The sequence below is a fragment of the Eleutherodactylus coqui genome, chromosome 5 (assembly GCF_035609145.1).
Source record: "Eleutherodactylus coqui strain aEleCoq1 chromosome 5, aEleCoq1.hap1, whole genome shotgun sequence".
Taxonomy (NCBI): domain Eukaryota; kingdom Metazoa; phylum Chordata; class Amphibia; order Anura; family Eleutherodactylidae; genus Eleutherodactylus; species Eleutherodactylus coqui.
Genome location: NC_089841.1, coordinates 184,530,266 through 184,551,668, shown reverse-complemented (window position 1 = coordinate 184,551,668; position 21,403 = coordinate 184,530,266).

Below are 21,403 nucleotides of genomic sequence, written 5' to 3'. Positions count from 1 at the left end.
TGCAAACAGGCCGAGCTGTGTAATACTGAAGCACTACAACTCCCAGCAGCCAACTTGTAAAATGCACACGGTCAGATGCAGCTCAGCGAAGGAGCTTTTGTTTTTTTTAAAAAAAAGAATACAGGCTGTATACTGTGTATATCACTTTCCCTCTAAAAGTGGCTGTGTTGGCCCTACTCTGTGCGTATAAATCACTGCAGACACAGAATGGTGTAAATAGCTATGGAATTATTTGCGTACACTTTCACGCGGACAGCAGTATTGTAACGCAAACTCCAGGCAGAAGAAAAAAAAATTACGGAAGGCTGCAAACAGGCCTAGCTGCGTAATACTGAAGCACTACAACTCCCAGCAGCCACCCAGTAAAATGCACAGGGTCAGAGATAGCCCTAAGAAGGACCGTTGGAGTTCTTGCAGACAGGATCCTACACTACCACTTTCCCTTTCTCTGCAGCACTTTCCCTATTCTCTGTAAAATAGGCTGCAGACTGAGAATGCTATAGCTGTAATGGCCTGCACAGCTCGAGATGAAAAAAAAAAAATTGTGCAAAACTGCTCCGAGCAGCCACAACAGTAATGCACACGGTCATATGTGGCCCTAAGAAGGACCATTGGGGTTCTTGTACACAGGATCCTACACTAACACTTTCCCTATCTCGTCAGTAGCACTTTCCCTGTACTCTCCCAGTGTGTGTCTGAGGCGAGCCGCGGGCGGGACCGCTTTAAATACTCGGCGGTCACTTGATCTCGCCAGCCACTCACTGCAGGGGGGTGGGATAGGGCTGGCACATCACAGGAGGAAGTGGTAATGCCTTCCCTGCATGTCTATTGGTTAGAAAATGGCGCTAAACATGCAGGGAAGGAAATGGAATTGACTCGAGTACCGCGTGGTGCTCATCTCGAGTAACGCACATCTCGAACACCCTAATGCTCGAACGTGAATCAAGCTCGGACGAGTGTGCTCGCTCATCTCTAATGCTTAACAATATTAACCCCAATATACCCCCTCAGTAAAATGTATTTCATCTCTAGAAAAAAAGAAATATGTCTACAATGTATAAGCTAAAAGATTATTATGAATTGATATAAAACACAAATAAATAACTGCAAATAAAATAAAATATTGCACTCAGCAATGCCCATTAATCTCAAGTCGCACGCTTAGAATACAGCAGGAACATTCTGCTCACACACTCGCTTTTTTTTGCCTTATGGAGCTCTTGTCTTTAATTATCCTGTCCTCCTGTCTTTCAATTGAAAAGAGCAAAGCAGCTAAATATTTCTGACACTTCTGATACTCATAGATCTGGTTAGTTTGATTTCCAATGACTATACAATCAACACAGAGGTGAAATCTAAACCCAAATGATTTTTCACTAGGTTGTCTAACTTTTAGATGGGTAACCAATCTAGCAAATTGCTGGCATACATGTGAAATATACGATGACACAACACTCTGGATCAAAGTCTTAAAACTTAAGACTCTTGAAGACTTAATTATTACTGAAGATAAATGCCTGACTAGATGCTTTTATGATTACTTTGAGTCACTTTCTAAAATGTCCCTAACTAAATCTGAATCAGATATTCACAACTATCTTTCAGATTTTGAGGAATTTTCAGAACTACAGGAATCTCAGTGAATATTCATGAATGCTGACATTACCATGGGTGAAATTCGTCTTGCAGTTTCTGAAATGGCCAGAGGCAAGGCTTTAGGTTAGATGGGCTTTTAATTGAAATCTATGCAAAGTATCACACACATTTGGTTTCCCATTTATATAATATATTTCAGCAACATAAATCCAGGGGGACACTGTGATCCACATTCTATGAAGCTGTAATTATAGTATTGCATAAACTAGGTAATAATAATAATTAAATGTAGATTACAACATTTTAACGATGATATTAGCCTCTAGCCTAAACCAGTTTATTTTAGATTTGGTGCAACCTAGTCAAACAGGTTTCATGCCAGGTAAGAACATGTAGATAAATATTACATATGTTTAATCTATAGTCCAATACAATATTTTGGAGGATAATAACTGGGCTTTGGACTCTGGGCAGTAAATTCTCGTTTGAGAATTAGCATACTCGAAAGTACTTGTTACTCGAGTGAACAGCAAGCTGTGTTCCAGAAAATTTCACCCTCTCCTCCGCACATGCCAACCCTATGCACATCTATTGCAGTGATTGGCTGGCTGGAACAGGTGACCTGGGATCATAAAAGCTCAGGTCACCTGATGCTCGCCTCACATGGAGGCTGGATTAGCTGAGGGACAGAGCTGCTGTGAATGGGGGAGAGCATTAGTGTAGGTTATATAACAAGACTGTACACATTTTACACTATTTTTGGCTAAAAGCATATGCAAAATACCTCACAGTTTGCGTAGCATTTTGACACAGTGCATTATACAACATGATCAAGACTAGGGGTAACGGTCGAGGATGAGGGTGTGGGCAGAGGCAGAGGTCCTGGGTGGGGTGAAACAGTGCCTGCTGCTGAGGGAGAAGTAGAACACTGTGTATCTACTCTTCCTAGCTTCATCTCACAGTTTGCAGGTCAGGGTGGTAGACCATTATTAAAACCACAGCACTGCGATCAGTTGATGATGTGGATAGCGGTCCAGTAACTTATCCACCACTCAGTCTTCCATGCAGTCCACTCATGCTAGCCAAGGGACTGAACCTGTGAATCCTCACACTGATCCTCCTTCCTCTTAGCCTGGTCACTCCAGGAAAAGGAGAGATTCAGAACAGGCATACTCACAGGAACTGTTCTCAGGTCCCTTTCCTGAGTCACAGACAACGGTTCATGAGCCACCTGAGGAGTTTGTCGTCACTGATGCCCAAAATTTGGATCTTTCACAGTCTCAGGATGATGAGGGTGGGGACTTCCAAGTAGTGTCTCAAGAGGTATTTGTTGATAATGATGATTAGACATAGTTGTCTGTCAGTGAGGTTGTTGTTAGGGCAGTAAGTCTGAGGGAGGAGCAGACAAAGGATTTAGAGGAAGGAAGAACTGGTGGATGATGAGCTGACTGACCCGACCTGGGTTGGTAAGCCTACTGAAGACAGCGCTTCAGAGAGGGAGGCAAGTACTGCACCAGAACAGGTTGGAAGAGGCAGTGGGGTGGCCAGAGGGAGAAGCAGGGCCAGAGCAAGTAATCTCCCAACTGTTCCCCACATCACCTCCTCGTGGCAAGCTCCCGTGCAGAGGGCTAGGTGTTTGAAGGTCTGGAAGTTTTTTTAATGAGAGTGCGGACGACCGATGAACAGTGATGTGCAACTGTACTGCACCAAGATCAGCAGGGGAGCCACCACTACCAGCCTGACCACCACCAGCATGCGCAGGCATATGATATCTAAGCAACTGACAAGGTGGAACGAAGGCCATTCACCGTCTGCGGGTCACATCACTGCCTCTTCCCCTGTGCCACATGCTGACACTGAGATGCAATCGCCCTTCTAGGACGCAGACACGAGCGTCTCCCACCCTGCACCTACCCCTTCACCTGCCTAGTCCTCCACTGCCTCCACCAATGTGTCCCAGTGCAGCGTTCAGCTGTCCATAAGACAAACATTAGAGCGCAAGCACAAATATGCAGCCACCCACCCACATGCACAATCGCTAAACGTGCATATCTCCAAACTGCTGAGCCTGGAGATGCTGCCATATAGGCTGGTAGAAACTGAGGCTTTCGGCAACCTCATGGCGGCGGCCGTCCCTCACTACTCGGTCCCCAGTCGCCACTATTTTTCCCGTTTTGCCGTCCCAGCCCTAAACCAGCTTGTGTCACGGAATATCAACCGTGCCCATTATCAGCGTAACCATCCCGCTGCTTTGCCTGCTGAGAAGGTCGCTGGTAAGCATTAAGGCCGACGCTTTGCGGATAGAACAGGAGATGGGGGATGACAATACATCGCTTGATAGCCAGACCACCCTCAGGTCTGTTTCTCAGTCCGTATTGGAGAAGGAGGAGGAGGAGGAAGAGACTGCTGCCCACACTGCAGAGGGTACACATGCTGCTTGCCTCTTATCTGTTCAGCGTGTTGGGGCTGAAGAGGAGGAGGAGGAGGATCCTGAAAGTCATTATCCTAGTGAGGACAGTGATGTGTTGCATACTGGGACTCTGGCACACATGGCTGACTTCATGTTAAGCTGCCTTTCCCATGACCCTCGTGTTAGATGCATTCTGGCCAACACGGATAACTGGGTGTTCACCCTTCTCGACCCGCGGTATAAGGAGAACCTTTCCACTCTCATTCCCGAAGAGGAAAGGAGTACGGGAGTGATGCAATACCACAGGGCCCTGGTGGAAAAGCTGATACTAAAGTTCCCATCTGACAATGCTAGTGGTAGAGGACATAGTTCAGTGGGCCAACTAGCAGGGGAGACGAGGGGAACAGGCAGCATGTCCAGTGCAGGCAGGGGAACACTGTCCGAGGCCTTTTCCAGTTTTATGGCACCCCAGCCAGACTGTGTCACCACTCCCCAGTCTAGGCTGAGTAGGAGGGAACAGTGTAAAAAGATGGTGAGGGAGTACATAGCCAACGGTGCAATGTCCTCTGTGATCCCTCTGTTCCATACAACTATTGGGTGTCAAAGATGGACACGTGCCACGAACTTGCGCTGTATGCCTTGGAGGTGCTGGCCTGCCCTGCTGCTAGTGTCTTATCAGAGAGGGTGTTTAGTGCTGCTGGGGGGATTATCACAGATAAGCGTACCCACCTGTCAACTGACAGCGCAGACAGGCTTACACTCATTAAGATGAACAAAGCCTGGATTTCCCCAGACTTTTCTTCTCCACCGTTGGAAAGCATCTTAACATAAAGTTTCTTTAAGCTGGAACTGGAGAACCATGCACCCTCTATCACCCCAAAAAAGGGTAGAAGTAACTTGGTCTATCCTTCTCTAATCTTCCTCCTCCTCCTAATTCAGCATGTCAGCACACTGAACAGCCAATTCTTCTGAGGACCAAAAGCCTCTGTAAAAACTTTTTTTCAGAGGGGTTCCCCCAGGCTCTGTCAAAACTATTTTTTCTGAGGGCCGCCTCCAGGTTCTCGCCCCCAAATTTGAAGAGGTTCAAAAACTGTGTGTGTGTTGGCGAGCTTTGTGCTACCAGAAAGGGTGAGGGACTCATGTTTTCCACCCTGCGGCCTAATGGGCAATTTTCTGGCTCCCCAAATCCTGCCCCTGTGTGAATGATCCCTTTGTTCGCTTTGTCTCTCTGCTTTTATGCTATTAGTTTGAGTCAGACTTTTTCACCTTGTACTTAATACTGCATTCATCCAATGTAGTTATGGTTTACACCAAACACTAGCATATGTCTACTTGCTAACTGTTGTGCTTGTGGCCCCCATTGTACTCCCAATGTTTTTCTCTAAAACAGCTAATGTATGAAATCTTGTTTATGGGGCAGCTTGTAGGCCAATGCAAGCCCCCAGTTTTGTTTGCCTTCCAAGATAGCGTGAACACCCTCAGGGTTGTAGTGTGGTTGTGGCCATGCAGGATGTGTTTACAGGGTTGACGGGTGTAGATAGTTTGAAATGTTGTGCGTACCTAAGGTCAGAATATATTTTCGTTGGTTGTACCTTTTCCCATCTTTCCAGTTTCCTTGCCACAGGGAACTCTTATGTCTCCCTTCACTATGAGTTTCGTTGTGGGATCTCCGCTATTTTGGGAATTGTTGCTGAGTTGTGTGAGTTCCCTTGGCAGCACCTAGTTCTGCTATTGATGGCAAAAATGGTAGTATGTAGAGATGAGCGAACGTACTCGTCCGAGCTTGATATTCGTGCGAATATTAGGGTGTTCGGGATGCTCGTTACTCTTAACGAGCACCACGCGGTGTTCGGGTTACTTTCACTTTCCTCTGTGAGACGTTAGCGCGCTTTTCTGGCCAATTGAAAGACAGGGAAGGCATTACAACTTCCCCCTGCAACGTTTAAGCCCTATACCACCCCCCTGCTGTGAGTGGCTGGGGAGATAAGGTGTCACCCGAGTATTGAAATCTGCCCTTCCCGCGGCTCGCTACAGATGTATTCTGACATTAGTTCAGGGAAAGTGGTATCGTGTTGGAGCTACTATAGGGAGAGTGTTAGGTGTATTGTAGGCTTCAAGAACCCCAACAGTCCTTCTAAAGGCCATAAATCGTCTCTATATGCGCTCAGTGGGGCCGGCGGCAGCAGCGCCGACCCCATTGAGAACATATAGAAGACAAATCCTTCTTTTCTGCCACAGCTGTAACAGCTGTAGCAGAGAAGAATGATGTTTGCCCATTGAATTCAATGGAACCAGCAATACAGCAGGTTCCACTGAATGCAATGGGCTGCCGGCGATCACAGGATGAATGGTCGGGAAGGGGTTAAATATATAACCCCTTCCCTGCAATTCATCCAGAAATGTGATACACTAAAAATATATACCGGCGTATAAGGCGACGGGGCGTATAAGACGACCCCCCAACTGTCACCTTATACGCCGGCAATACAGTGGAGCAAAGAATAAAAAGCATTACTCACTTCTTCAGACGATCTGCGCCGCTCCTGTAGACTGTCACTCCTTCCTGCTGTTCTGCGGTGCTCCTGCAGGCTGTCGCTCCCTCCTAGTTCCCGGCAGAGCATTGCTTTCTCTACGAAAGGCTTTAAATCCACGCCTCCAGAAACACACATGCCTTCAGCCAATCACAGCCAATGACAGTGATGTCATTAAATTGCTGTGATTGGCTGTGTTTCTGGAGGCGGGGATTTCAAGTCTTTCATAGAGAAAGCTTTAGTCCGTGGACCAGGAAGGAGTGACAGTCTGCAGGAGCGGCGCAGATCGTCTGAAGAAGTAAGTAATGCTTTTTATTCTTTGATCCACTGTATTGCCGGCGTATAAGGTGACAGTTGGGGGGTCGTCTTATACGCCCCGTCGCCTTATACGCCGGTATATATTTTTAGTGTATCACATTTCTGGATGAATTGCAGGGAAGGGGTTATATATTTAACCCCTTCCCGACCATTCATCCTGCGATCGCCGGCAGCCCATTGCATTCAGTGGAACCTGCTGTATTGCTGGTTCCATTGAATTCAATGGGCTAACATCGTTCTTTTCTGCTACAGCTGTTACAGCTGTGCCAGAGGAGAACGATCTTTACGCTGACAGTGCGGGGGGGGCCCACTCTTGCCGCTATTGTGGCTTAATAGTGGGACCTGTGAACTTGAGATGCAGCCCAACATGTAGCCCCTCGCCTGCCCTATCCGTTGCTGTGTCGTTCCCATCACTTTCTTGAATTGCCCAGATTTTCACACATGAAAACCTTAGCGAGCATCGGCGAAATACAAAAATGCTCCGGTCGCCCATTGACTTCAATGGGGTTCGTTACTCGAAACGAACCCTCGAGCATTGCGAAAATTTCGTGCCGAGTAACGAGCACCCGAGCATTTTGGTGTTCGCTCATCTCTAGTAGTATGTCATGGAGGGCTTCCGTGAATCTGCTCAGATTTTCAACTGCATTGGGGCACTGAACAGAAAGCACATTCGTGTTTGAAAGCCGCCGCACTTAGGGTCTCGATATTTAACCTGCAAGAAAATTTTTTCTGTGGTCCTTTTGGCTGTGGCAGACAGCAACCCTTATTTCTGTCTTGTTGATATTGGGGTCTGTGGAAGCACTTCAGATGCTCACAACTTCAGTGCTTCCAGAATTCAGCGGCGTTTGGCCAGCCAGCTTGCTCTGCCAGAACCACGGGTTCTTCCTGGCTTGAATTGCCAAGCTGCCCCATTTGTAATTTGTGGCAGATTTGGGATTTGGTCTGTCGACTCATGTCATGCATCCCAGGGACATCAACACGAGGAGGCAGGTTTTTAATTACAGTCTCACATGTGCCATGCGTTATGTTGAGTGCACTTTTGGAATTCTTTTCCACAGTGCCATTCAACTGGCTCTGGACAACATGTGTGTGGTAATTTGAGCCTGCGTGGTTCTGCATAAATTTTGTAGGCACAATAATGCTGTTTGGAATGCAGCCGACTCTCAACCAGCAACTCTCCTGGGAAAAGTTCTAGATGAATCGAGGCTGTATGGTAGGCCAACCCAATTTGCTCTGCAAGTGTGGGACCTATTTGCAGATTTTTTCATAAGCCCATATGGACACATTCCCTGGCAGTTGAGCCATGTGCAGGAAAGCAAATGAGCTGTTCTCTCCAAAAAGGTTTTTTTTTTTTAAGCCGGCTGTGCCTTTTTTTTTAGTTAGGGACCTATTTGCACATGATTAACTTAGGGACTCAGAAAACTACGAGGCCCTGTGTCATGGGTTGCGAGCTTACACTAAATTCGCAGCCGAGGAGTACCTTCACATTGTGGGCAACACAAACATGAAGACTTTACGGTGGCCAAATTAGTAACCAAGGCCTCATATTTGTGTCCTCCCTTGGGCAGTTTTTCCAATATTGTGGTTAGCTATATCAGTAACAATATAGAGGGCTTAGTGTTGAGGCCCTGAAGGTCTAAAATGTCTCTGCATTGCGGTCTCCTCCTAGCAGTGTCTTGCTGTTCTGAATATTTTTTCTGCCAAACCAGGATCTAGATGTTGAGAAAGGTAGCCTGGCCAGCTTTCTCCTTCTTGCTTTTTTGGAAACACCAGCTGCTGTTGCTATCCAACAATGGAAGATAGACACCACCTTTCTTTACAAACCCTGACTGTTTGGTAATGTTGGGCCCCTTCACCTCTAGAACTAAATTGATCCACCTTGGCTTAGCCCCCTAAGCAGCATACCTCTTGGCAAATGAACTAGCTGGGAGCAGCTGTCAGGACAGGTCCTTGCAAGGTCTTGCATGCTTTTGGGTTCTTTTTGTTTGCCTGTGCCAATTTGACTCCATTCCAATGGGACAAGGCATTTGCGTAAACATATCCCACAACAAAAGCTTTTGGAGACATTTTGTTTGGTGCTCTGTTTTCGAGCAAAAATGACGAAAAGTTGATCAAATGTTGCTTTACGGAAGTTTGGGACCCATTGCCATTGCAAACAAGCTGCCCTATAGAAATGGAATCTCACCTTTATTCTGTTTAAACAAAGGCCATTCAGTTTACTCTGAAGAATAATTATTTCATATACAAAGGAAAATTTTATAACCAGCAGCTTGGGACGGCGATGGGGGCGAAATTCGTCCCACGTATGCTAATATATATATGGGAATATTTGAACAAGAACACTTCATTATTGATCGCAATGTATTCCATAAGAGGTTCATCGACGATGTTTTAATCATATGGGATGGAACAGAAGAAGAATTGAAAGAATTTGTTGGGAACTTGAATATTAATAATTATAACCTGCGATTTACAGATAATATAGATCATAAACAAATTTTAATTCTAGATTTAGAATTGACACATGAACAGAAGAAAATAATAACTAAGACTCATTTAAAAAAGTAGACAGCAACAGCTACATAGACTTCCATAGCTGTCATGCTAGCCACTGGAAGAAGAACATCCCCTATGGCCAATTAAAGTGGATTAGGAGAAACTGTACTAAACTGTCAGACTTTAAGGAGCAAGCTAAGATTTTAAAAGAACAATTTAAGGAAAAGAAATATCTGGAAAAACTATTTAATTATGCATATGAAAGGATTATTAAAGAAGAAGATAAAGAAGAACAACATAGCCAGAAAATGCTTCCAAAGAAAGACAAAATCATTAAGATAGGTCCAGCCTTCATTACTAAATTTAGTAATCAACATAGTCTTATCCGGAAAATACTATCAAAAAATTGGTCCATACTCCAGAATGACCCTATCTCAAAAACCATATAGGAACTGATCCAAGGATTGTAATTAGGAAGAACAGAACCATCCAGAATATTTTAGCTCCATCCCGTCCAAAAATCATTAAAAAGAAATTTCCAAGAAACTCAAGGGGGAATCTGCTGGGAACATGGGAATTTGGGGTTTACAAATGCAGGGGTAGAAAGTGTAAATGCTGTAATCACATAATACAAGGTAGAAAAGAAATAACCGCAGAAGATAAAGAGGAACCCATAAATATCAAACAGAGATTAAATTGTGCTTCTTAACTTGTGATTTACCTGTTGGAATGCCCATGGGGCAAGAGATATGTCACGCAGACCATAAATGCCCTTCGTATCAGAGTCGCGAAACATAGATCCAATATAAGAAATAAATATCTCAAACATAGTGTCTCTAAACACTTTTTTGAAAATCATAATTGTCAAACTAAAGGCACAAAAGTTACCCCATTAGAATTTATACCAATTAAATCTATTAATTATTTAAGAAAAGAAGAAATGTATTGGATGTATTGACTCGGCACTTTAGCACCAGGAGGTCTCAATGAAATTTTAGAGAATATTTAGTAAAAGATATAGTCTGATATTTTAAGGTTTATGTAATCTATTTATTTTCTATATATTTAACATATTAATTACTACTAGAGATGAGCGAGCATACTCGTCCGAGCTTGATGCTCGTTCGAGTATTAGGGTGCTCGAGATGCTCGTTACTCGAGACGAGCACCACGCGGTACTCGTCTCGATTAAACGAGCACTGTCCATTGAAAGCAATGGGCTGCCGGCAAGCGCGGGATGAATTTTCGGGAAGGGCTTAAAAATATAAGCCCTTACCTGAAAATCATCCTAAAATGTGTAAAAAAAATAAATAAAATTATACTCACCTTTCCGCTGCAGCCGGAGTTCAGCCGCGTCTGGCCGGCAGTTCTCCTGAACTGCTCTGTGTAGTATTCAGCAGCCGGGGATTTAAAATCCCCACCTGCTGAATGGGCTGCCTCTGATTGCCCTCACCAATCAGGGGCAGCTCTCACTCACCCATTCATGAATTCATGAATGGGTGAGTGCTGCCTCTGATTGGCTCAGCGCAGGGACCAATCAGGGGCAGCTCTCAGCTGTCATTCAATAACTGAGAGCTGCCCGATTGGTCCCTGCGCTCAGCCAATCAGAGGCAGCACTCACCCAATCATGAATTCATGAATGGGTGAGTGAGAGCTGCCTCTGATTGGTGAGAGCTGTGACCAATCAGAGGCAGCCCATTCAGCAGGCGGGGATTTTAAATCCCCACCTGCTGAATACTACAGAAAACAGTTCAGGAGAACTGCCGGACAGACGCGGCTGAACTCCGGCTGCAGCGGAAAGGTGAGTATACATTTTTTTTTTATTTTTACACATTTTAGGATGATTTTCAGATAAGGGCTTATATTTTTAAGCCCTTCCCGAAAATTCATTCCGCGCTCGCCGGAAGCCCATTGCTTTCAATGGAGCCGGCTGTATTGCCGGCTCCATTGAATTCAATGGGCTAACATCGTTCTTCTCTGCCACAGCTGTTACAGCTGTGGCAGAGGAGAACGATCTTTATGTTGACAGTGCAGGGGGGGGGGGTCTCACTCTTGCCACTATTGTGGCTTAATAGTGAGACCTCGGAGCCCGAAATGCAGTCCTGCATGTTGCTACTCGCCTGCCCTATCCATTTCTGTGTTTTTTACATGACTTTGGTGATTTGCTAAGATTTTCACAAATGAAAACCTTAGCGGAGCACCAGTCATATACAAAAATGCTCGAGTCGCCCATTGACTTCAATGGGGTTTGTTACTCGAAACGAACTCTTGAGCATCACTGAAAGTTCGACTCGAGTAACGAGCACTCAAGCATTTTGGTGCTCGCTCATCTCTAATTACTACACATTTTTGGCTATATATTTGTGTAAAAATTAATTTTGATAATTGATTATATAATATATTTTAATCAAAAGCTTTTTATAATTTTATGTACTTTTATCTTAATAATATTGGACCTGATATGGTCATAGAGGATAAGGTATTAGAGGAACATGAATATGTTCTTCTTATTTCAACCCTAAAAACGGTTATTATATGTTGTTTCATAATGAGTTAATCACGTGACCTTAGTTATGGTCACGATAAGATTTATGAATGAAGGGTGAATGGAACGCACGTAGCGCTCCACGTAAGTTGATTAGGTGACTAATGTTACTTATGGGCACAAAGAGATTTGTGAATGAAGGGTGAATGGAACGCACGTAGCGTTCCATGTAAGCTGATCACTTACGAGATGGAAACCCTGCCCATTATGGTGACGTCATGATGACCACCTCTGCGTCTAGAGCTGGAACGTCAATTGTAAGTTACCTATATAATGTGTATGTTTGACATTTTTGTTTATGCTTGAAAAAGACGCGACATAGCGTCGAAACGCGTTGCATTTGTAAATCCAATAAAATTAGGTTCATAACTAGAGATGAGCGAACGTACTCGTCCGAGCTTGATGCTCGGGCGAATATTAGGGTGTTCGGGATGCTCGTTACTCTTAACGAGCACCACGCGGTGTTCGGGTTACTTTCACTTTCATCTCTGAGACGTTAGCGCGCTTTTCTGGCCAATTAAAAGACAGGGAAGGCATTACAACTTCCCCCTGTGACGTTCAAGCCCTATACCACCCCCCTGCTGTGAGTGGCTGGGGAGATCAGATGTCACCCGAGTATAAAAGTCGGCCCCTCCCGCAGCTCGCCTCAGATGCCTTGTGAGTTAGCTGAGGGAAAGTGCTGTTGTGTTGGAGCTGCTGTAGGGAGAGTGTTATGAGTGAGTGTAGGCTTCAAGAACCCCAACGGTCCTTCTTAGGGCCACATCTAACCGTGTGCAGTAGTGTGGAGGCTGCTGTTAGCAGTGTTGCCCTTTTTTTTTTTTTTCAAAATCGGCTGTGCAGAGCACTGCGCCCTGCAGTAATACTACAGGGACAGAAGTGGTGGTTAGTCAGGGAGAGTGTTAGGAGTGAGTGTAGGCTTCAAGAACCCCAACGGTCCTTCTTAGGGCCACATTTAACCGTGTGCAGTACTGTGCAGGCTGCTGTTAGCAGTGTTGCATTTTTTTTTTTTCAAAATCGGCTGTGCAGAGCATTGCGCCCTGCAGTAATACTACAGGGACAGAATTGTGTAGGCAGGGCCAGAAGACATATATTATTGATTGAATATAGTCAGTGGGCCTTTTCTTTAAAAAAAAAAGGGAAACATTCTATTTGGCCTGCCTCTGACAGTCCTCAGCGTTCTGGGTACGTGTGTGGTGGGTGGAGAACGTACAGAAATCATACGCAGCCAGCTACGTTTAACAGCAGGCTTGCGCCAATTTATTTCCTGCCTGGGAAATCACTGCTCTGCTGTAGTTAATAACTCTGCAACCATGCAGTTCTGTGACACATTTGCAGGGCCAGAAGACATATTTATTATTGATTGAATATACGCAGTGGGCCTTTCCTTGAAAAAAAAGGGAAAACATTCTATTTGGCCTGCCTCTGACAGTCCTCAGTGTTCTGGGTACATGTGTGGTGGGTGGAGAACGTAAAGAATTTATACGCAGCCAGCTACGTTTAACAGCAGGCTTGCGCCAATTTATTTCCTGCCTGGGAAATCACTGCTCTGCTGTAGTTAATAACTCTGCAACCCTGCAGTTCTGTGACACATTTGCAGGGCCAGAAGACATATTTATTATTGATTGAATATACGCAGTGGGCCTTTCCTTTAAAAAAAAGGGAAAACATTCTATTTGGCCTGCCTTTGACAGTCCTCAGCGTTCTGGGTACGTGTGTGGTGGGTAGAGAACGTAAAGAAATCATACGCAGCCAGCTACGTTTAACAGCAGGCTTGGGCCAATTTATTTCCTGCCTGGGAAATCACTGCTCTGCTGTAGTTAATAACTCTGCAACCCTGCAGTTCTGTGACACATTTGCAGGGCCAGAAGACATATTTATTATTGATTGAATATACGCAGTGGGCCTTTCCTTTAAAAAAAAGGGAAAACATTCTATTTGGCCTGCCTCTGACAGTCCTCAGCGTTCTGGGTACGTGTGTGGTGGGTGGAGAACGTAAAGAAATCATACGCAGCCAGCTACGTTTAACAGCAGGCTTGCACCAATTTATTTCCTGCCTGGGAAAAATCACCGCTCTGCTGCACTTCATATAACACTGCAGTTCTGTGGAACACATTTCTTATCTGATTAAATATAGTCAGTGGGCCTTTTCTTTAAAAAAAAAGGGAAAACATTCTATTTGGCCTGCCTCTGACAGTCCTCAGTGTTCTGGGTACGTGTGTGCTGGGTGGAGAACGTAAAAAAAATCATACGCAGCCAGCTAAGTTTAACAGCAGGCTTGCGCCAATTTATTTCCTGCCTGGGAAATCACCGCTCTGCTGTAGTTAATAACTCTGCAACACTGCAGTTCTGTGACACATTTGCAGGGCCACAACACGTTTATTATTGATTGAATATACGCAGTGGGCCTTTCCTTGAAAAAAAAGGGAAAACATTCTATTTGGCCTGCAGGCTTGCGCCAATTTATTTCCTGCCTGGGAATTCACCGCTCTGGTGTAGTTAATAACTCTGCAACACTGCAGTTCTGTGACACATTTGCAGGGCTACAACACATTTATTATTGATTGAATATACGCAGTGGGCCTTTCCTTGAAAAAAAAGGGAAAACATTCTATTTGGCCTGCCTCTGACAGTCCTCAGCGTTCTGGGTACGTGTGTGCTGGGTGGAGAACGTAAAAAAAATCATACGCAGCCAGCTAAGTTTAACAGCAGGCTTGCGCCAATTTATTTCCTGCCTGGGAAATCACCGCTCTGCTGTAGTTAATAACTCTGCAACACTGCAGTTCTGTGACACATTTGCAGGGCCACAACACATTTATTATTGATTGAATATATGCAGTGGGCCTTTCCTTGAAAAAAAAGGGAAAACATTCTATTTGGCCTGCAGGCTTGCACCAATTTATTTCCTGCCTGGGAAATCACTGCTCTGCTGTAGTTAATAAATCTGCAACCCTGCAGTTCTGTGACACATTTGCAGGGCCAGAAGACATATTTATTATTGATTGAATATACGCAGTGGGCCTTTCCTTGAAAAAAAAGGGAAAACATTCTATTTGGCCTGCCTCTGACAGTCCTCAGCGTTCTGGGTACGTGTGGTGGGTGGAGAACGTAAAGAAATCATACGCAGCCAGCAACGTTTAACAGCAGGCTTGCGCCAATTTATTTCCTGCCTGGGAAAAATCACCGCTCTGCTGCACTTCATATAACACTGCAGTTCTGTGGAACACATTTCTTATCTGATTGAATATAGTCAGTGGGCCTTTTCTTTAAAAAAAAAAGGGAAAACATTCTATTTGGCCTGCCTCTGACAGTCCTCAGCGTTCTGGGTACGCGTGTGGTGGGTGGAGAACGTAAAGAAATCATACGCAGCCAGCTACGTTTAACAGCAGGCTTGCGCCAATTTATTTCCTGCCTGGGAAATCAAATCACTGGTAATACAGCATGCTGAGGGGTAGGGGTAGGCCTAGAGGACGTGGACGCGGCCGAGGATGCGGAGGGCCAAGTGAGGGTGTGGGCACAGGCCGAACTCCTGATCCAGGTGTATCGCAGCCGACTGCTGCGCGATTACGAGAGAGGCACGTTTCTGGCGTCCCCACATTCATCGCACAATTAATGGGTCCACGCGGGAGACCTTTATTAGAAAATGAGCAGTGTGAGCAGGTCCTGTCGTGGATGGCAGAAAGTGCTTCGAGCAACCTATCGTCCACCCACAGTTCTGCGCCGTCCACTGCTGCAAATCCGAATCCTCTGTCTGCTGCTCCTCCTTCCTCCCAGCCTCCTCACTCCACTACAATGACACATGCTCAGGAGTGGGAAGACTCCCAGGAACTGTTCTCGGGCCCCTGCTCAGATGGGGCAGCAGTGGTTCCTCTCCCACCAGAGGAGTTTATCGTCACTGATGCCCAACCATTGGAAAGTTCCTGGGGTCCGGGGGATGAGGCTGGGGACTTCCAGCAACTGTCTCAAGACCTTTCAGTGGGTGAGGAGGACGATGACGATGAGACACAGTTGTCTATCGGTGAGGTAGTAGTAAGGGCATTAAGTCCGAGGGAGGAGCGCATAGAGGATTCGGAGGAAGAGCAGCAGGACGATGAGGTGACTGACCCCACCTGGTTTGCAACGCCTACTCAGGACAGGTCTTCAGAGGGGGAGGCAAGGGCAGCAGCAGGGCAGGTTGCAAGAGGCAGTGCGGTGGCCAGGGGTAGAGGCAGGGCCAGACCGAATAATCCACCAAGTGTTTCCCAAAGCGCCCCCTCGCGCCATGCCACCCTGCAGAGACCGAGGTGCTCTAAGGTCTGGCAGTTTTTCACAGAGACGCCTAACGATCGACGAACAGTGGTGTGCAACCTTTGTAGCGCCAAGATCAGCCGGGGAGCCACCACCAACAGCCTCACCACCACCAGCATGCGCAGACATATGATGGCCAAGCACCCCACAAGGTGGGACGAAGGCCGTTCACCGCCTCCGGTTTGCACCGCTGCCTCTCCCCCTGTGCCCCAACCTGCCACTGAGATCCAACCCCCCTCTGAGGACACAGGCACTACCATCTCCTGGCCTGCACCCACACCCTCACCTCCGCTGTCCTCGGCCCAATCCAGCAATGTCTCGCACCGCACCGTCCAGCCGTCGCTAGCGCAAGTGTTTGAGCGCAAGCGCAAGTACGCCGCCACGCACTCGCACGCTCAAGCGTTAACCGTCCACATAGCCAAATTTATCAGCCTTGAGATGCTGCCGTATAGGGTTGTGGAAACGGAGTCCTTCAAAAGTATGATGGCAGCGGCGGCCCCGCGCTACTCAGTTCCCAGTCGCCACTACTTTTCCCGATGTGCCGTTCCAGCCCTGCACGACCACGTCTCCCGCAACATTGTACGCGCCCTCACCAACGCGGTTACTGCCAAGGTCCACTTAACAACGGACACGTGGACAAGCACAGGCGGGCAGGGCCACTACATCTCCCTGACGGCACATTGGGTGAATTTAGTGGAGGCTGGGACTGAGTCAGAGCCTGGGACCGCTCACGTCCTACCCACCCCCAGAATTGCGGGCCCCAGCTCGGTGGTGGTATCTGCGGCGGTGTATGCTTCCTCCACTAAAGCACCCTCCTCCTCCTCCTCCAACGCAACCTCTGTCTCACAATCAAGATGTGTCAGCAGCAGCAGCGCGTCGCCAGCAGTCGGTGTCGCGCGTCGTGGCAGCACAGCGGTGGGCAAGCGTCAGCAGGCCGTGCTGAAACTACTCAGCTTAGGAGATAAGAGGCACATGGCCCACGAACTGCTGCAGGGTCTGACAGAGCAGACTGACCGCTGGCTTGCGCCGCTGAGCCTCCAACCGGGCATGGTCGTGTGTCACAACGGCCGTAACCTGATGGCGGCTCTGCAGCTCGGCAGCCTCACGCACGTGCCATGCCTGGCCCACGTCTTTAATTTGGTGGTTCAGCGCTTTCTGAAAAGCTACCCACGCTTGTCAGACCTGCTCGGAAAGGTGCGCCGACTCTGCGCGCATTTCCGCAAGTCCCACTCGGACGCTGCCACCCTGCGCACCCTGCAACATCCGTTTACTCTGCCAGTGCACCGACTGCTGTGCGACGTGCCCACACAGTGGAACTTTACGCTCCACATGTTGGCCAGGCTCTATGAGCAGCGTAGAGCTATAGTGGAATACCAACTCCAACATGGGCGGCGCAGTGGGAGTCAGCCTCCTCAATTATTTTCAGAAGAGTGGGCCTGGTTGGCAGACATCTGCCAGGTCCTTCGAAACTTTGAGCAGTCTACCCAGGTGGTGAGCGGCGATGCTGCAATCATTAGCGTCACCATTCCTCTGCTATGCATCTTGAGAAGTTCCCTGCAAAGCATAAAGGCAGACGCTTTGCACTCGGAAACAGAGTCGGGGGAAGACAGTATGTCGCTGGATAGTCAGAGCACCCTCCTGTCTATATCTCAGCGCGTTCAGGAGGAGGAGGAGGAGCATGAGGAGGATGAGGAGGAGGGGGAAGAGACAGCTTGGCCCACTGCTGACGGTACCCATGCTGCTTGCCTGTCATCCGTTCAGCGTGTATGGCCTGAGGAGGAGGAGGAGGAGGATCCTGAAAGTGATCTTCCTAGTGAAGACAGCCATGTGTTGCGTACAGGTACCCTGGCACACATGGCTGACTTCATGTTAGGATGCCTTTCTCGTGACCCTCGCATTGCACGCATTCTGGCCACTACGGATTACTGGGTGTACACACTGCTCGACCCACGGTATAAGGAGAACCTTTCCACTCTCATTCCCGAAGAGGAGAGGGGTTCGAGAGTGTTGCTATACCACAGGACCCTGGCGGACAAGCTGATGGTAAAATTCCCATCCGACAGCGCTAGTGGCAGAAGGCGCAGTTCCGAGGGCCAGGTGGCAGGGGAGGTGCGGAGATCGAGCAGCATGTACAGCACAGGCAGTACAACAGTCTTTAAGGCCCTAGACAGCTTTATGGCTCCCCAGCAAGACTGTGTCACCGCTCCCCAGTCAAGGCTGAGTCGGCGGGAGCACTGTAAAAGGATGGTGAGGGAGTACATAGCCGATCGCACGACCCTCCTCCCTGACGCCTCTGCCACCTACAACTACTGGGTGTCGAAGCTGGACACGTGGCCTGAACTCACGCTGTATGCCCTGGAGGTGCTTGCTTGTCCTGCGGCTAGTGTCCTGTCAGAGAGGGTGTTTAGTGCGGCTGGGGGAATCATCACAGATAAGCGTACCTGCCTGTCAACCGACAATGCCGACAGGCTTACACTCATCAAGATGAACAAAGCCTGGATTTCCCCAGACTTCTCTTCTCCACCAGCGGACAGCAGCGATACCTAAGCAATACGTAGGCTGCACCCGCGGATGGAAGCATCGTTCTCTCTCACCATCCAAAACGGGGACATTTCTGCTTCATCAATCTGTGTATAATATTCCTCCTCCTCCTCCTCCTGCTCCTCCTCCTGAAACCTCACGTAATCACGACGAACGGGCAATTTTTCTTAGGGCCACAAGGCTCAGTCATATAATTTTTCTTAAAAATTTTTATACGTTTCAATGCTCTTAAAAGCGTTGAAACTTTAACTTGAACCAATTTTTCGTAAAACTGGGCTGCCTCCAGGCCTAGTTACCACTTAAGCCACATTAACCAAAGCGATTAATGGGTTTCACCTGCCATCTTGGTTGGGCATGGCCAATTTTTTCTGAGGTACATTAGTACTGTTGGTACACCAATTTTTTGGGGCCCTCACCTACAGTGTAATCATAGTAATTTCTATGTTCTTCGCCGGCACTCATGGTACAGAAAGGTGTGTGTGGTTGGCCTACACTTTAGCTACATAAATGTAACTGGGGCCTTGTCTATACTGCAGCTACTGAAATGTGAAAGAGACTGTTATCTCCCTAAACTGCTGCAATGGGAATGTTACTGGGGCCTGTCTTGAGTGCTACTATTACTGAAATGGAACTAAGACTGCGCTCCCTCTATACTGCTGCTAGTGATATGTTAGTGGGGCCTGTCCCTAATGCTACCGCTGAAATGTAAATAATTCTGGGCTCTGCCTATACCGCTGCTAATGGTATGTCACTGGGGTGTGGAAACAGAGGCTTCACAAAGACATGATGGCGGCGAGGCCATTTCCCACCAACGCTGTTACTGTTAAGGTGCATATAACAACGGACACGTGTAGAGGACACATAGTGCCTCCAAAACATCCCCCTCCTCCTCCAACAATGAAAACATTCTTGGCAAATACCTTTGCATTGGTCCGTCTGGTGGCAGTCCAAGAATTTCACCTTTAACGACACAACAAGAGAGCACCACCACCATCCCCCCGCCATGGCCCACTTAATCCTGGCCACATTCCGAAAACCAACTACATTAAACCGCGCTACCAGGTCCGCAGTGACCACCACATTACCACTAACGAGGTTACTGTTAAGGTACATATTACCAGTCTGACTGGGGCATGCAGTGTGGGCCGAAGCCCACCTGCATTAAGCACGACATTACTACCTCAGCTGTGTTGGGCAATGCAATGGGATATTTTTATGTACCGCCGGTGGGTTCCAGGGAGCCACCCATGCTGTGGGTCCACAGGGAATTATAAATGCATCTGTTTCCACTTCTAAAGAACCCCAGTCAGACTGGGGCATGCAGTGTGGGCCGAAGCCCACCTGCATTAAGCACAACATTACTACCTCAGCTGTGTTGGGCAATGCAATGGGATATTTTTATGTACCGCCGGTGGCTTCCTGGCACCCACCCATGCTGTGGGTCCACAGAGAATTATAAATGCATCTGTTTACACTTCTAAAGAACCCCAGTCTGACTGGGGCATGCAGTGTGGGCCGAAGCCCACCTGCATTAAGCACGACATTACTACTTCAGCTGTGTTGGGCAATGCAATGGGATATTTTTATGTACCGCCGGTGGGTTCCAGGGAGCCACCCATGCTGTCGGTCCACAGGGACTTCACAATAGGGAGTTGTACCTGCCTGTGTCTATGAATTAAAAAGCCCGGTCTGACTGGGGCATGCAGACACCTTGACAGAATGAATAGTGTGTGGCACATAAGTTCCCCATTGCTATGCCCACGTGTGCAGCTCCTGATGGCGGTGGCACAGGATTATATTTCTCATTGCTTCTGTACAGCATTGTGGGCTATCGCCCCGCCCCTTTTAAAGAGGGTCGCTGCCTAGCCGTGCCAACCCTCTGCAGTGTGTGCCTGCTTTTCCTGTGGCAGACGCACTTATAAATAGACATGAGTGTGGCGTGGCATGAGGGCAGCTGAAGGCTGGGCAGGGACAGTTTGGTGTGCGCTGTGGACACTGGGTCGTGGGGGGGGGGGTTGGGCAGCATGTAACCCAGGAGAAGTGGCAGCGGAGTGTCATGCAGGCAGTGATTGTGCTTTGTTGGAGGTAGTGTGGTACTTAGCTAAGGTATGCTTTGGTAATGAGGGCTTTTCAGAAGTAAAAATTGTTGGGAGGGGGGGGGGCACTCTTGCCGCTATTGTGGCTTAATAGTGGGACCTGTGAACTTGAGATGCAGCCCAACATGTAGCCCCTCGCCTGCCCTATCCGTTGCTGTGTCGTTCCCATCACTATCTTGAATTGCCCAGATTTTCACACATGAAAACCTTAGCGAGCATCGGCGAAATACAAAAATGCTCGGGTCGCCCATTGACTTCAATGGGGTTCGTTATTCGAAACGAACCCCCGAGCATCGCGATAATTTCGTCCCGAGTAACGAGCACCCGAGCATTTTGGTGCTCGCTCATCTCTATTCATAACCATTAGACCAAATTTGGTTTCTGAAACACCCTTTACCCTGAGTGCAGAACTTTTTTCTATTTGCTTTTCCTATTGCTTGGCCTGCAAGCTCCTGGACACCAGAGAGCTGCTAACCTCTGAAACGTCCCTCCGAATTCAGATAAAGGACCACGGGTGTGATTGATATGCGGACCTGGATACTGGGTACCAGTGGGATTCCTATCTAGGAGCCCAGCCATGTACCAG